A 16,506-nucleotide genomic window follows, 5' to 3' on the forward strand; every position below is an offset into this window, starting at 1 on the left:
CCTTATAAAAGCTAATGTGGGTTAGCTATAGAAAGGAGATCTTATTTGGGCACGGAATACTATGTGATCTTGAATATTTGGTCAGGGTTTACTTCTAGGGAAAAAGTATCCTCATGCCAGGTTGTTCTGGCAAACCCTTGTACAGAGAGACCTTAGACACTCGAGGATAGTATCTACTAGGTATTCAAGTTCTCCTCTATTAGGCATTATGAAGACTAAAATCAATATATAATACTACTAAACCTCATATCTACAATCGATATTCTAATTTTTATCAATACACGATTTTGATTCTAGAAAATGTCTCAAATTTAAGGCTTAAGATTAAGAGGTATTAAGAAAAAATTTAAACTTTGGGAATTTTTCTTAATTAATGTCTACTGACTATTGCTATTAATGTCTACTGACTATTACTATTAATGTCTACTGACTATTACTATTAATGTCTACTGACTATTACTATTAATGTCTACTGACTATTACTATTAATGTCTACTGACTATTACTATTAATGTCTACTGACTATTACTATTAATGTCTACTGACTATTGCTATTAATGTCTACTGACTATTGCTATTAATGTCTACTGACTATTGCTATTAATGTCTACTGACTATTGCTATTAATGTCTACTGACTATTACTATTAATGTCTACTGACTATTACTATTAATGTCTACTGACTATTGCTATTAATGTCTACTGACTATTACTATTAATGTCTACTGACTATTACTATTAATGTCTACTGACTATTGCTATTAATGTCTACTGACTATTACTATTAATGTCTACTGACTATTACTATTAATGTCTACTGACTATTACTATTAATGTCTACTGACTATTACTATTAATGTCTACTGACTATTACTATTAATGTCTACTGACTATTACTATTAATGTCTACTGACTATTGCTATTAATTTCTACTGACTATTGCTATTAATGTCTACTGACTATTGCTATTAATGTCTACTGACTATTGCTATTAATGTCTACTGACTATTGCTATTAATGTCTACTGACTATTGCTATTAATGTCTACTGACTATTGCTATTAATGTCTACTGACTATTGCTATTAATGTCTACTGACTATTGCTATTAATGTCTACTGACTATTGCTATTAATGTCTACTGACTATTGCTATTAATGTCTACTGACTATTGCTATTAATGTCTACTGACTATTGCTATTAATGTCTACTGACTATTGCTATTAATGTCTACTGACTATTACTATTAATGTCTACTGACTATTACTATTAATGTCTACTGACTATTACTATTAATGTCTACTGACTATTGCTATTAATGTCTACTGACTATTGCTATTAATGTCTTCTGACTATTGCTATTAATGTCTACTGACTATTACTATTAATGTCTACTGACTATTGCTATTAATGTCTACTGACTATTGCTATTAATGTCTACTGACTATTACTATTAATGTCTACTGACTATTACTATTAATGTCTACTGACTATTGCTATTAATGTCTACTGACTATTGCTATTAATGTCTACTGACTATTGCTATTAATGTCTACTGACTATTGCTATTAATGTCTACTGACTATTGCTATTAATGTCTACTGACTATTGCTATTAATGTCTACTGACTATTACTATTAATGTCTACTGACTATTACTATTAATGTCTACTGACTATTGCTATTAATGTCTACTGACTATTGCTATTAATGTCTACTGACTATTGCTATTAATGTCTTCTGACTATTGCTATTAATGTCTACTGACTATTACTATTAATGTCTACTGACTATTACTATTAATGTCTACTGACTATTACTATTAATGTCTACTGACTATTGCTATTAATGTCTACTGACTATTGCTATTAATGTCTACTGACTATTACTATTAATGTCTACTGACTATTGCTATTAATGTCTACTGACTATTACTATTAATGTCTACTGACTATTGCTATTAATGTCTACTGACTATTGCTATTAATGTCTACTGACTATTGCTATTAATGTCTACTGACTATTACTATTAATGTCTACTGACTATTACTATTAATGTCTACTGACTATTGCTATTAATGTCGACTGACTATTACTATTAATGTCTACTGACTATTACTATTAATGTCTACTGACTATTGCTATTAATGTCTACTGACTATTACTATTAATGTCTACTGACTATTACTATTAATTTCTACTGACTATTGCTATTAATGTCTACTGACTATTACTATTAATGTCTACTGACTATTACTATTAATGTCTACTGACTATTACTATTAATGTCTACTGACTATTGCTATTAATGTCTACTGACTATTACTATTAATGTCTACTGACTATTGCTATTAATGTCTACTGACTATTACTATTAATGTCTACTGACTATTACTATTAATGTCTACTGACTATTACTATTAATGTCTATTGACTATTACTATTAATGTCTATTGACTATTACTATTAATGTCTACTGACTATTACTATTAATGTCTACTGACTATTGCTATTAATGTCTACTGACTATTACTATTAATGTCTACTGTCTATTACTATTAATGTCTACTGACTATTACTATTAATGTCTAATGACTATTGCTATTAATGTCTACTGACTATTGCTATTAATGTCTACTGACTATTACTATTAATGTCTACTGACTATTGCTATTAATGTCTACTGACTATTACTATTAATGTCTACTGACTATTACTATTAATGTCTACTGACTATTGCTATTAATGTCTACTGACTATTGCTATTAATGTCTACTGACTATTACTATTAATGTCTACTGTCTATTACTATTAATGTCTACTGACTATTACTATTAATGTCTACTGACTATTACTATTAATGTCTACTGACTATTGCTATTAATGTCTACTGACTATTACTATTAATGTCTACTGACTATTACTATTAATGTCTACTGACTATTGCTATTAATGTCTACTGACTATTACTATTAATGTCTACTGACTATTACTATTAATGTCTACTGACTATTGCTATTAATTTCTACTGACTATTGCTATTAATGTCTACTGACTATTACTATTAATGTCTACTGACTATTACTATTAATGTCTACTGACTATTACTATTAATGTCTACTGACTATTGCTATTAATGTCTACTGACTATTACTATTAATGTCTACTGACTATTGCTATTAATGTCTACTGACTATTACTATTAATGTCTACTGACTATTACTATTAATGTCTACTGACTATTGCTATTAATGTCTACTGACTGTTACTATTAATGTCTACTGACTACTATTAATGTCTACTGACTATTACTATTAATGTCTACTGACTATTGCTATTAATGTCTACTGACTATTACTATTAATGTCTACTGACTATTACTATTAATGTCTACTGTCTATTACTATTAATGTCTACTGACTATTACTATTAATGTCTAATGACTATTGCTATTAATGTCTACTGACTATTACTATTAATGTCTACTGTCTATTACTATTAATGTCTACTGACTATTACTATTAATGTCTACTGACTATTACTATTAATGTCTACTGACTATTACTATTAATGTCTACTGACTATTGCTATTAATGTCTACTGACTATTACTATTAATGTCTACTGACTATTACTATTAATGTCTACTGACTATTGCTATTAATTTCTACTGACTATTGCTATTAATGTCTACTGACTATTACTATTAATGTCTACTGACTATTACTATTAATGTCTACTGACTATTACTATTAATGTCTACTGTCTATTACTATTAATGTCTACTGACTATTACTATTAATGTCTACTGACTATTACTATTAATGTCTAATGACTATTGCTATTAATGTCTACTGACTATTACTATTAATGTCTACTGACTATTACTATTAATGTCTACTGACTATTGCTATTAATGTCTACTGACTATTACTATTAATGTCTACTGACTATTACTATTAATGTCTACTGACTATTGCTATTAATGTCTACTGACTATTGCTATTAATGTCTACTGACTATTACTATTAATGTCTACTGTCTATTACTATTAATGTCTACTGACTATTACTATTAATGTCTACTGACTATTACTATTAATGTCTACTGACTATTGCTATTAATGTCTACTGACTATTACTATTAATGTCTACTGACTATTACTATTAATGTCTACTGACTATTGCTATTAATGTCTACTGACTATTACTATTAATGTCTACTGACTATTACTATTAATGTCTACTGACTATTGCTATTAATTTCTACTGACTATTGCTATTAATGTCTACTGACTATTACTATTAATGTCTACTGACTATTACTATTAATGTCTACTGACTATTACTATTAATGTCTACTGACTATTGCTATTAATGTCTACTGACTATTACTATTAATGTCTACTGACTATTGCTATTAATGTCTACTGACTATTACTATTAATGTCTACTGACTATTACTATTAATGTCTACTGACTATTGCTATTAATGTCTACTGACTATTACTATTAATGTCTACTGACTATTGCTATTAATGTCTACTGACTATTACTATTAATGTCTACTGACTATTGCTATTAATGTCTACTGACTATTACTATTAATATCTACTGACTATTACTATTAATGTCTACTGTCTATTACTATTAATGTCTACTGACTATTACTATTAATGTCTAATGACTATTGCTATTAATGTCTACTGACTATTGCTATTAATGTCTACTGACTATTACTATTAATGTCTACTGACTATTGCTATTAATGTCTACTGACTATTACTATTAATGTCTACTGACTATTGCTATTAATGTCTACTGACTATTACTATTAATGTCTACTGACTATTACTATTAATGTCTACTGTCTATTACTATTAATGTCTACTGACTATTACTATTAATGTCTAATGACTATTGCTATTAATGTCTACTGACTATTGCTATTAATGTCTACTGACTATTACTATTAATGTCTACTGACTATTGCTATTAATGTCTACTGACTATTCAGTGCAAATCTGAAATATTTGAATGTTCAAATAGAAAGTTGTATCTATAATTAATCTTTTAAAATGCCCCAAAGAAACAAATTTAGAGAATACTTATTAATTGATGTTTAATTCCTATTATTAAAATTTCACAAATATCGGAGGTTTGTGAATTTTCCTATTTTGGGATAAAACTAAATTAATCTAAATATAACCCACATTACGATCGCTAATGCCTAGCAGCTGTATTTCAAAATTTATGAGGATCAGTTAATTAGCTTAAAAATAAATATTTTATTTATATATAAGTGTGTGTGTGTATGTGAGAGAGAAAGAGAGAGGGGGAGAAAAAGAGAGAAAAACAAAATGAAATGCTTAATATATGGAATAGTGGATAAGCATGTCAGCAACCTAGTAGTTGGAGTTGGTATATCTTAAAATGTGAAGTTTTCGACGTACCTTTTGATGTCTCTCTCAAGCTGATTCACACTCTGTATTTATGGCTTAACCAGACAATCATATTCTTGTTAGAAGAAACCCTGATATACTCCTATTCCTTGCATCAACATATGTCTGAGGATGATTTCTTCAGATTCAAATTCAAATAAAGCCTTTTACATTCCTGGAAGCATCACATCTTCAGTGCCGTTTAGTTTATTAAGTATCAAAACGGTTCATTAAATGTATTATTTACGTATCATGTTCGAACTATTGTTCTTATATTAGCCATTATTTTCACTACGTTTCAGTTGATATAACCTCCATCGGGGCTATTTTTGAAAATGGCTCTTGTTAGTGAATAGTGGAAAGAATGTTTTTTTGTTTTTTTTCACAATGCATAGTCGTTTGAATTCAAAATGCGTAATAATTTTATGAAACTGAAAGAGCATAGAGTTGTTTTCATTTTCGTATAAATTCAGACTACTCTTCTCCTCTTGGTCTGAATGGTCCAAATAATATACCTTATCAATTTTCAGCTTAAAAATTTGGAAACATTATATCAAATCAGTATGGATCCGGATTTATACACACACACACACACACATATGCAAAAACACATACATAAATCCAAAGAAAAACATAACACGCACAAACACAAATCTCAGGGAAAAACTGCGCGCACACGCACACACACACACACACACACACACACACACACACACACACAGAGAAAAGAAAAAACACACACACACGCATCTTCAGGAAAGAAAAGAACACACACACACACACACACATTCCAGAAAAAAAAAGAACACACACACATCCCCAGAAAACACACACACACGCATTCCAGGAAAAAAGAACACATACACACACATCTCAGAAAACAAGAACACGCACATCCCAGGAAAACACAGAGACACATCCCCAGGAAAGAAAAGAACACACACACATCCCCAGGAAAAAAAAGAACACGCACATACACACACACACACATCCCAGAAAAACACACACACACACATATCCCAGGAAAAAAGAACACACGCATCCTAGGAAAAAATAGAACATGCACACACATCTCAGGAAAAAGAAAAGAACACACACACACACACACATCTAAAGGAAACATTGTAAGAATATCAACCAATATAAACTAGCAGGACCCCTGGAAATTCCACAGAGAAATATAGTCAATTAATAAATATGTTTTGAGAAAATTGATATGCATGTGTGGAACATTTATTGATCCAAATTCAATCCCGGGCAACGTCGAGTCTCCCTGTTAGTTTATGGTATAATACAGAATCTCAGCTGAAATAAATTTGAGGGGTTAGAATCCCCTTTCAGAATAAAATTTTCTCTGATCAATGTTAGCAACTAAAAAAGAATATCTGTTGACTGACTGGAAATCTTGTTTTCAGTAAAAGATCCCAAATGTTAGATCTCTTGGCCTGTTATAGGGATAACCTTGATTCCGTCCGAATTCACAATTACTGTAAGTAGAAAATGTCAAGCACTTAGCGAAATAATGCCATCCAACTTGAAGTGTCTCTCACAGAATTACATATCTGTATTTCGGTACTTATATATCAGGTCCATAATAGAATGAAGGTCAATGGGACAAATCCGTGAAATGCACTGACATGGCATTAAATATTGACCTTAGAAAGAATTGGATATCGCTGTAAAAGTACTTAGAATACAACCTACAGAATTGAAGCAATTTTCTATTTTGAAATTTTAAATTTATATAATAATTCTCTCTAGTGAGTTAAATTTCAAGTTAGAAAATTTATATCTAAAGGAAGAAAGTTTGAATATAATAAACTAAGGTAGTTTCATATTGATGCGTACGTTGTCACCAGTCACCTTTTCTTTAAAGATGGGATCACTGGTCGCCAAAGATTTATTTAAGGAATAATCACCTGACAATTATTTTTACAGTAAAAGAGAAGATAATTTATTTTGAAATGATTTAAATTGTAATGATAAATAAATTATAAAAAAGGTTTAAATATTTTTTATATTAAATATTTATTTCATAAAGGGCTATTATTTGGGACCAGATCGGCAGAGATACTATGTAGGGAGTCGGGCAGCAAGATGTCTGTTCACATTACACTGTAACTGCTGCATGTCAGTACAGTCAGGGAAGCAAGGGCCTGGAAGGGAATTCCAAAGTCTAGCAGTTCGAGGGAAGAAGCTATTTGAATAGAAGGCTTTATGGCATCTTGGGATCTCTACAGTGTAGGGTGAGATTGCTTGTCTGGTTTGTCAGGTGTATTTACGTTGAGAGGGTGCGAGTTCGTCTGAGCACTTACCATTAAAATACTTGTTAAACAGTTGACAATTATTACTTCAGTAAGAACAGACTATTTAGATTCTTCAGACGACTGTTCTCATCTTGAGTTATTTTCACAACTTTTCAGTTGATGTAACATCTGACCTTCTTCAGGTGTATCTTGTCGAACTCTGAAAGCTTTCTGTCTAACTCTGGAATTTTGAAAAGAACTCTTTATTTAATCCACGTCAGTCATGACTGGGTAGAAGTCCTAAGTAATTTGCTACCCCCATAGATTAAATAAAGGGTTCTGTTCAAAATTCTGTGCAGATTCCCGAGTTTGACGGAAAGATTCCCGAGTTTGGCTTCATTTTCTTTTTTTATATGGCCCGTGCAATGTCAGGCAGCCCTGCTAGTCTACTATATAAGAGGTAGTTGTTTGTGTGTATGTTTGTATGTCCAGCTAAAAGTTAAAACAACAAAACAAAGACCCACAAAGTTGGTATATTTTTGATCAGCGTTGCTCTGGATGAATAATATCTAAAATTTAGAAAAAACAATTATTTACTCTCTGGGGGTTGACTGGGCCAGGTTTTGTCAGGGGGCGTCTGTTTTTCAGTGTTATTATTAAGGCTATGACAACAGCATATTCTTTTCATTGTTTTGACTCTCGAATACATATTCGACACAGTTAGACACAGTTAATCAACCGATAACGACATCACTCTATGGCATATAAGATATCAACGGATACACAATCGAGAGTCAAAACAATGAAAAGAATATGCTGTTGTCCTAGTTATTATGTAATCATTTGGAATGAAAATGCCGATTAATTCAAGGAGGAATCTATTATATAAAGGGGAGTTGTCTGCGTGTATGTACGTCCAGGTAAAGAGGAATAGGCAGAGGAGAAAGAGAGAAAGAGGGGTAAAATTGGAGAGGAGGAAGAATTAAAGATAAAGAGAGTTAGAGATATAGAAGTTTAATGAGAAATATGTTACACTTTTGCTCCGGAAAATGCCGGGTAACCCTGCTAGTCAAATATAAACGGAATAATTAAGCAATAAAAGAAATTTTCTTTTTTTTTGTTTGAAAGGGTAATTAAATAAAAATGTGAAAGGGAAGACATTGAAGCAACTCGTGCTTTCATCTTAACTTTAAATAAATTCTTATTTAATGAAGATATCATTCTTAATTATTCCTGTCGCCACATTTTTCATCTCAATCATTACCAATAAGACAATAAAATTTCTAGCTAGCACCTATTTAATAAGCTAATTACCTAATTAATTGTCTAATTAATATCTAATTAATTGCCGTCTCGCTATCATAAGGACTTCTTAACACAAAGTTTACTAGTGTATTATGCTGCAAATCCTGGATTTTGTGTGAAGAATTTCGGTACTGGTACATTATATGAACCGGATGTCGTTACAGTTGCATGTTATGAAGCGGGTTTCTCATAAATGTCTTTTATAGCTGGATCAACAATGACGGGAACTTGTGCATCTATGTTACCGTGCTGAAATTACATTATTATTTAGAAAGCCATTCTTAACCTAGGGAGGGTATTTTGTAACTAATTTTTCACCTAACAATTTAATAAATAAAAATATCATAAAAATTGAATTTAACTTGAATATACTATAAAAAAAAAAAATTAAAAAGAAACAATAATTTGAACGAGTTTCCAAGTGTTTTTAATGGCGCTTGGCATATTCCGGCAGCGACATCAGGTGCCAGTCGAGCTCAAGCGGACATTTACAAGAAAGCCGGTTTGTAATTCGCACAATTACTGACTTCCGGTTTGTACAATGCATTAGCACCAGTTCTTTATACTCTTGAATTCTTCAAGGCGTATTGCCTACGACACATCCTGTGCATCCATCTCTCTTGACCACATCCCAAATTAAAGCATCTGTGCACGCTACGACACCACCAACATCATGGAATCATGGAGACTTTTGAAAAAGAGATTTTACTGGTTTAGGAATGCCCTTATAAACAATTAAGGCATAAATTGTAAGCATAATTGCACTTGCTGGTTAAAAACATGTTTTCTTTTTTTTTTTTTTTTTTTTTTTTTTTTTTTACTGTTTCTTCACTCCAAAGAAGGCACAGTGCCACTAAGTCATAAAGGGCTACTATTTGGGACCAGATCTGCAGAGATAATATGTAGGGAGTCTGGCAATGAGATGTCTGTTCACATTACACTGTAACTAATGCATGACAGTACAGTCAGGGAAGCAGGGGCCTGGGAGGGAATTCCAAAGTTTAGCAGTTTGAGGGAAGCAGCTATTTGAGAAGAGTGCTTTATGGCATCTTGGGATCTCTACAGTGTAGGGGTGGAATTTTGCTGCTTATCTGGTTTGTCAGGTGAAAGGGTACAAGTGCTTTCAGTTCGTCCAAGCACTTACCATTAAAGTACCTGTTTAATAGGCACGGGGATGCCACATTTTGGTGATGGGACAGAGGTTGGAGTTTGGCCGACAGTGTGAGACCTATTTAAACGATGGCGACAGACATGAAATTAGTGGACGGCCCCTGTTTCTTTAGTGTTTGTCAGGAGCGACTAAGCTCTTTTTTTTAAGGTGGGGATGAGGTCGCTGGAATGCTGAGAACAGATACTTACACTGTGATCTTAGCAATTTTATCATATTCTAAAAATCACATATGGTGAGATCGCAGATGCTAATAACATTGATGTTTTGCATATCTGACTTGTGATTAACGAATGAAATTTTGAATCTATTTTGTTCGTCATCGGTGAACATTTTGTGCTTTCTTCTTAACTCTGAAGATAAAAATTTGTTCTTTTATAATAAACTAGTTTGGGGGGGGGCGTTGCTCAGTCGTAAAAAAAAAAAATAGGGGACTTGGGTGCCATCAGCCAGAAGCAAAACCGAAAGCAAAATTTTGTAAGCAAAAGAATTTTTTTTTAAATTGCTGTATACTGCACAAAAACTTGCAAAAGTCCATAAGCAAACACATTATCAATGGGACCATGATGACACAGATGTTATGACGCATCAAATTTATCTTTTTAAAATAAAAGAATGAAATGACCATTCACGCATGTATGGTTTACAAACAACGTCGAAAGTGAGATTTTTATCCTACCCCCCTTCAAATAAAACAACATTTCTACATGAAATAATTGACATTTTTTTCCAATTTTTCAATAGTATGTGTCTGAGAGATCGTTCTTTTTATTGATACCATGTTCGTGCCACTTTGATATGGATGACAAAAGTTTTTAGCAGACATACAAACACACACTAACCCACTAATATTTTGATGCCGCCGTTCAGTCTTGAAAGACAAGGGGAAGCTGCACATGTAATATTGAGGCAAGGGTTGCACAATCTCCAACCACACCTCTCCTGAATCAGCACTGTTTGATTCCAGTGGCAAGGAGAAGTCCAGGACGACTGGAAATAATGCTGAGATTAGCAAAGAGCACATACAGCACCTGAAAGTTCTAAATGGTCACCCATATAGAACTGATCAGGTTCAACGTTGCTTAACTTTGGTGATCCAGTGGGAACCGGTGTGTCACCAGGATTATGCCGTACACAAATATTTACCCTTTATGTAATAACTAGCGGGGGGTACCCGGCGTTGCCCGGATGTTTGGAGGTGTGTGTGATTTTGGGTAAATCAAAACTCCAGGGGGTGGGGTTAAAATAAAAAAAAAACGTTTTGGTAGGTGAGTATGAGGATTGAATCCGAACCCTTGAGGCAGAGTTGGAAATTAAAAACGTGCGACGTTTACCACTGGACCACTGCGACATACAATGTAAACACGTTTGAATTTATCTATTTAAGTATTAAAAACAGAATTGACATGTGGCCGCAATAAAAGTTAACTCTATTGCTTCTATTTGACCTCATTAATGAGGTCAAATAGAAGTCGCGCAGTTGACTTTTGCTGCGGGGTAGCTTTTGGGTTTGTTTACCCAACTTTCTCCAAGATGTTGCGGGGGGAGGGGGAACCAGTTCCCCATTGTCCAGATTGAATAGCAATTGTCTGATATAAAGAGGTTGGCCCCATATTGATCAAAGCTGATTGCTTCTGGACGTTTCCCAGTGCGATTGCCGGGAACTGTAGCTGTGAATTAGTTTCGCTTTTTATACGAAAAAGCTGAACGAACACAAGACGGGCTGAAATAGTAATAATTTTGTAAAAATCGATGTAAATAAATCTAGAGGCGACCCGCGTCCCAAATCCTAGATATTATTATCTAGGGGGTATATAAACAGTTCTAAGCGATAGTAATCCCCCCAGGAGCATCGGCGAAAAAAGCCTTTGCGAGACATACACGAAATGGTCAAACACATTTTGCCTTTTATATATATAGACTAGCGGGGGGTACCTGGCATTGCCCGTGTGTTTGGAGGTGTGTGTGGTTTTGGGTAAATCAAAATCGGGGGGGGGGCGTTAAAATAAAAAAAAAGTTTTGGTAGGTAAGTATGAGGATCGAACCCGAACCCTTGAGGCAAAGTTGGAAATTAAAGTGTGAAAAAAAATTGTGCAATGTTAAGCACTGGGCCACCGCGACATACTAACAGAATCACATTTGAATTTAAGTAATAAAAACAGAATTGACACGTGGCCGCAATAAAAGTTAACTCTACTGCTTCTATTTTACCTCATTAATGAGGTCAAATAGAAGGAGTGGACTTAACTTTTGCTGCGGGACAGCTTTTGGGTTTGTTTACTCAACTTTGACTGGTTTTTTCCCTAATATGTTGGGGAGGGGGAAATCAGCTCCCCATTGTTCAGATTAAATAGCAATTGTCTGATATATAGAGTTTGGCCCCACATTGATCAAAGCTGATTGCTTCTGGACATTTCCCAGTGCGATTGCTGGGAACACACCTTAGCTTTGAATTAGTTTCGCTCTTTATACGAAAAAGCTGAATGAACACAAGATGGGCTGAAATAGCAATAATTTTATAAAAATCGACATAAATAAATCTAGATGCTACACGCATTCCCAAATTCTAGATATTATTATCTAGGGAGTATATAAACAGTTCTAAGTGATCATAATCCCCCCGGGAGCGTCGGCAAAAAAAAGCCTTTGCGAGACATACACGAAATGGTCACACACATTTTGCCTTTTATATATATAGACTAGCGAGGGGTACCCGGCGTTGCCTGGGTGTTTGTAGGTGTGTGTGAAAAAAACCTGAAGGAAAACAGGTGCCCGTGAAAAAAAAACGAAGCCTTGATAACAAGCAGTTGGAAAATAGTAAAGTCTGAAAAAAAAAAAACAGGTGCGTGTTTTTGATTGATGTGACGGCGATAGGTATTCAGCAGTTAGCATTTTGTGCGGGACAGTTTTTAATGAGGTCAATAAATCGGTTTGTTTGTTTTTAAAAACCCGCTCCCTGTTTAGAGCGTCTCGTCTCGAAATGAAAGCTATCGTCTGATATGACAAAGTCGACATTGACCAAACGTTACTTAGCTCTTTAGAGACCACTGGATTTCGGCCAGTAGGTATTTATTTGCTCCCCCACCTAGCAAATTAGGCACAAGGCCGATTTTTAATGTGAGGAGTGAAGGGAGGGGGAAGGGAAAAAGAGGACCAGCTCCCAAGAGGTGGGAAATGGGAGCTGGTTAAAGGTCAGGCATGTGGGGTTACCCCCACATCTGGTCTTTGCTTGAAGTATCTGTTGGAACAGATACTACACTTTGATCTTGTCGCCAGGGCCCCGGAGGGCACGCAGGCCAGTGTGGCCTTCGGCCAGTAATTAGAGTCGAGTTTCGCTTTTTGTTTATACCGAAAACCGAATGTAACGTGTTCCCATGCGGGAAATGTGGAATAATTAACGTTTGAAAGTCAATAAAATTAAATAGACAGGCGAGCTCCGTGGTTAAGTGTGAGATATTACAATTTATAGATGATATAAAAAGTTTTAAGAAGTTGTGAAGCGAGCGAGCGCTTCTCTGAAAGAAGCCTTTTGTGGACATCGAGGAAAAGCGTACATACATACATACATTTTCACTTTTCTATATATAGATTTGCTATGTAGATTGTTTCTAAACAATTGTAAACCGAGTGACTTGCCTTGAGTATAAATCATAATAAAATTACATAATAATAATTGGCTGATGTATCGCATGATTTCTTCTTTGAACAATAGTGTTGGGGTCCAATCTTGATAACCATACATTATTTTGAAACCAATTGGGATAAGTGTTTACTTTGTACTTGTACGGTGTCCAAGGTGTGAATTGCATAACAAAGTGCAGATATCAGATCCATGGTACGTTTGAATCAAAACACAAAGTAGCACCAAGTGTATATTAATAAAAGTAGAGACACATATATTCACCAGCCTTCTGTCGTTTATATTAATCAAAATTATGACACTACTAACCGAAGAACTCTCATCTAATCTTTCAATGTGACCATATCATTGAAGTCTCCTGTTCTGCACACATTTTCCTAAACTACAGGGTGGAACGATAAAAGTGTCGCTCTAAAGAAAATAACACTACAGCTTTATTTTAAAACTTTTATTGAAAAAAAAAAAATTCAGATAACTTGGTTATGTTAATAGCTGACATCTATTCAATGTAGCCGCCTTCAGCCTCAATCACCGCCTCAATAATTGCTGGAGATGGGAGCATGCTTTTTCCACAAATGCCGGAGGGAGCACTGTGAATACTTCATGGATGACAGCGATCAGGCTGGCTGTGGTGTTGTGAGAGGTCATGTTGGTGATGTTCTTGACGTATGACCAAACGAAGTAGTCCTGCGAGTTAGGTCGGGAGAGGAGGAGGGGCAATGAGAGAAGGATACAAAGTCGTAACACTCCTTCTGAAGCCAAACCTGGGTCTCTTTGGACATGTGGGCCAGCGCCGAGTCTTGCTGCCACACCCAGGGTCTGGCAGTGGCCACCTGAATGCACCAAGAGATCCCCAGACTTTTGAGCACATCCAGGTGTTCAAGTGTAAATCATATAACACAGTGCAAATATCATACCAAGGCAGATTCATGATACGTAGACAACAAGTCAAAACGGCATCCAAACTTTATCATATCACTAGAAGATGTACTCGGCATTGCCTGGTATTAAACGTAACGTTAAATTCCTTAAAAAAATGAAAAAAAAAAAAAAGTATTATGTTTTTTTTCTTTTCCTAATTGGTTCGCTTTTTGTAAGTAAAAAACAACGCTCGGGCTGCGATCGAAACCAAAACTTAAAGACAGTGAGTAAAGTACGATAATCATTAGACCAGCTTGATACGATTTTTTCAAAATGTTTTCAAACCTACTTATTCTTAACATAATGTAAACGCTTTGTGCACGCACAGTCATAAAGCAGTTGACAAACAGATATAAATCAACATACCAATTTTTCAATTTTGACCCCTTAGCAGTCCTTTTTTTTTTTTTTTCGGATGAAAACTGATTAAAAAGTTTTCCACGTGTCTGAATATCCTATAAACCAAATTTCAATTCTGTAGATAAAACTTCGTTGAGTAGATAGGTTGAGAAGTATCCTCTCTCACACACACACACACACATTCTCACCTTTATAGATATATAGATTTTATAATAATTTATATCCTCTACCTATTTTACAAGTACTTTTATGGTAGGTGCTCTGATGAACTACGAGCCCTTGTATTCCTAGAACGGCGGCATTTTTTATTAATATGTTTCTAAATTCATTTTGGAGGGTGTCATGTGCTACTAGGTGTTGGTAGATGGAGCTGTTAGGAGAAGACAGGTGACATGTAAGCCAGCGAGAAATACATCATGCCGATGTATGAATTGTTTTTGGAAACATATTTTCCTATAGGACATTTGAAAACATACATGGCATTACTAGTTTTTAGCAATTTGTCGCCGGGTGTCGGGTTATCTCTATATAAATAAAATGAACTAATTTTTTCCCGTCTGATTTTGACCTTAATAGGATTAAAAATCAAGATATTTCATGCAAATATAATATGCACAAACGGCAGAACAATATCTGAGGTGTGTTATAGGCTTATTATTTCTCAAATTCCTCGATAATCTTAGATTTCTATACTTTTTCTGCTGAGAAGTCACGGCCAAAATCGGTTAAGATCAATGGAAGTGGTAAAATATTTTCTCTCTTATAAATTCCTCCTCCCCCTGCCACCACTTAACACCGTTTGGGGATCGTTCACAAGGAACAGTTGAGAAGAGAACACCGGTTTGGCTTCGTAGTTCTTTCATGTGAAGTTATTTAAAATCACTAAACTAAGCTGCAGTGCTCTGTGGCATAGTGGTTAGCGTGCTGGACAATTCACATTATATTTTCACGTTCGCGCCGACCTACCGTAGTCGTTTTTTTTTTTTTTTTCCTAAACAACTGGAATGGACTTTTCTTGGTGGCTGAACTGTTAACGTTGCAGATGTTTTTTTTGTTTTTTTTTCACACTTTATTTTCCTACTTTTACTCATGACTCCGGGTTTGATCCTTCCTACTTACCTACCATAACATTTTTTAAAACTCCCCCCCCCCCCGTCCCGGAAACAAACACTCGGGCAACGCCGGGTACTCCCGCTAGTTAAGAAATAAACAGGAATTATCCCTGCTGTTCAATGAGACATGCATAAGAGAAGAAATGCTGGCCAAATATACTAATAACTAACTTTAGAAATATATTAGCTCATGTACCCGGCGTTGCCCGGTATGAAACGTAACGTTAAATTGCTTAACAAAATGAAAAAAAGAAACTGAGACATAGTCATGCAAGTATAATGTTTTTTCTAAACAGTTCACTTCTTGTAAGTAAAAAA

The 16,506-nt window shown here is 34.4% G+C and overlaps 2 protein-coding genes across 10 annotated transcripts in view; one reads left to right on the forward strand and one right to left on the reverse strand.

Annotated features, from left to right (window-relative positions):
• The window catches only part of LOC145263698 (U3 small nucleolar ribonucleoprotein IMP4-like), a 278,515-nt gene extending 272,956 nt beyond the window's left edge, over positions 1-5,559 (reverse strand). The window contains exon 1 of the mRNA XM_080120647.1: positions 5,449-5,559. The gene's annotated coding sequence lies outside the window, so the exon portion shown is untranslated. The remainder of the gene's footprint in view (positions 1-5,448) is intronic.
• The window catches only part of LOC145263697 (rho GTPase-activating protein 12-like), a 451,066-nt gene that overhangs the window by 171,854 nt on the left and 262,706 nt on the right, over positions 1-16,506 (forward strand). The window lies entirely within an intron of this gene.

Source organism: Euprymna scolopes, chromosome 39 (genome assembly GCF_053919585.1).
Source record: "Euprymna scolopes isolate OS-2025 chromosome 39, ASM5391958v1, whole genome shotgun sequence".
NCBI classification, from domain to species: Eukaryota; Metazoa; Mollusca; class Cephalopoda; order Sepiida; family Sepiolidae; genus Euprymna; species Euprymna scolopes.